The sequence below is a fragment of the Etheostoma spectabile genome, chromosome 17 (genome assembly GCF_008692095.1).
Source record: "Etheostoma spectabile isolate EspeVRDwgs_2016 chromosome 17, UIUC_Espe_1.0, whole genome shotgun sequence".
Lineage (NCBI taxonomy): Eukaryota > Metazoa > Chordata > Actinopteri > Perciformes > Percidae > Etheostoma > Etheostoma spectabile.
Window position 1 is genome coordinate 22,157,582 of NC_045749.1, and position 2,030 is coordinate 22,159,611.

Below are 2,030 nucleotides of genomic sequence, written 5' to 3' on the forward strand. Positions count from 1 at the left end.
AGAGAAACTCCATGAAGAGGTGGCCTCAGTACGCATTCAACTGCTGGAAGAAGTGCTCATGTGTGGCCTGGACCAGCTGTGATGGCCAGCGCTTCAATCAACCTGCCCAGCGCTCTCTCTACGCATGGCAAGACTTGAAAAAAGGACGTGTTGTCAGCTGGCTTTTTCTCCTTTGTTTCCTGCTGCTTTCTCTTGGAAATTTACCGTATGATAATTCTGACTAATCGAAGAGAGGTTTAAAGGTGCCCCGCAACACAAAACCGTGTGTGTGTGTGTGTGTGTGTGTGTGTCTGTCTGTCTGTCTGTGTTATGTGGTGAATGTGAAGATGAACTGCTACCTCCTCTGGAAAATAAATAAGAGGAGAAATCAGACCAATCACAACAGCTGGTCAGTCTGACATCATGTTGCCTGAGCTCTTTAATATTCATAAGATGGGTAAAGGATGCTGATAGCCAGGCTCTCATTGGCTAGATGTTAGCCAATCAGAGTCCAGCAGTTTAGCTGGTTGAATATTAATAAGAACTGGCTCTATAACCCTACCAGTCAGACTACCACAGGAGGTCTTAGTCTACCACTATGTTCTTCACCCTAACAGTCAGCCTACCACAGGAGGTCTTAGTCTACCACTATTCTCTATAACCCTACGCAGTCAGACTACCACAGAGGTCTTAGTCTCCACTATGTTCTAATACCTACCAGTCAGTCAGACTACCAAGGAGGTCTTATGCTACCACTATGTTTCATAAACCCTACACAGTCAAACTACCACACAGGATGTCTTAGTCTACCACTATGTTCTATAACCCTACCAGTCAGAAACTCACAGGAGGTCTAGTCTACACTATGTTCTATAACCCACCAGTCAGACTACCACAGGAGGGGTCTTAGTCTACACTATGTTCTAGATACCTACCAGTCAGATACCACAGGAGTTCTTAGTCTACACTATGTTCTATAACCCTACCAGTCAACACACAGAGGTCTTAGTCCTACCACTATGTTCTAGTAACCCTACCAGTCAGACTCCACAGGAGGTTAAGTCTACCACTATGTTCTATGACGAGGGTGTCTTGGTTCCTTGTTATTTTCTGTTTTACAGATGATCATCATATCCTGATCCACTAGTATTAACCCTCCCACCATGTTCCCACCCCTTTTAGTCACTCCATCACCTGGCCTTCTCAGTTACCCAAACATCCCCCACACCCCCCACCCAACCACACTGTAACTTCAAACACTACATATGACTGACATAAAAAACCTTCTCACCACATCTGTATTCACCTTAAAAGTCTAGTACTTCCTCTCACAGTATACACGTGGACTTCATTTTTCCATCAATAAGTCAACATGATCAGACCATGTTGCCTGTTGTTAAAAACAACGCCCAGATATGTGTTCCCCCTTTCCACTACCGCACCTTTGATTTCCACTGCCTCAGCTGTGATCTTATTTCTCCTGTAATCTATTACTAATTATTTAGTTTTCTTAACGTTGAGTCCTAGGAAATGAGGGTCACAATAATCAACAAAGGCTACTATCATTTTGATAGTAGCTATAGTCATCATTTTGGATTAACCCAATGAGCGCTGTGTGGTCAGCAGATGGAGCCGCCTGACAGCTAGCCTGCTGTGGGCGGTAGTCTGCCGTGTAAACGGTAAAGAGAAAAGGTGCTGAAACTGTTCCCTGAGGTGAACCTGTGTTTTACATGATATTGTCTGACTTAACTTTTGAGTTCAGCTTAACAAATTGAGACCTGTTCTCTAAAAAAATTAGAATGAAAGAGATAAATACACCTGGAACCTTCATCATCAAAAGCTCATTTAGAAGGATGTGTGGTTGTATAGTATTGAACGCTGAGCTAAAATCATATTACAGAATTCTCACACTCGGTCCCCCTGCATCCAGGTGAGCATAGACACTGTCCAGTTCACAGACCATAGCATCTCTCCCTTTCTGATAAGCAAATTGGCAGGCACTCTGTGCAATCCCCACTTTCCCAGCACCAAACCCCCCCCCCCCCCCCCCC

At 44.3% G+C, this 2,030-nt stretch overlaps 1 protein-coding gene across 1 annotated transcript in view; it reads right to left on the minus strand.

Annotated features, from left to right (window-relative positions):
* LOC116705502 (tetratricopeptide repeat protein 27) overlaps nt 1-2,030 on the minus strand; it is a 35,316-nt gene that overhangs the window by 23,792 nt on the left and 9,494 nt on the right. The window lies entirely within an intron of this gene.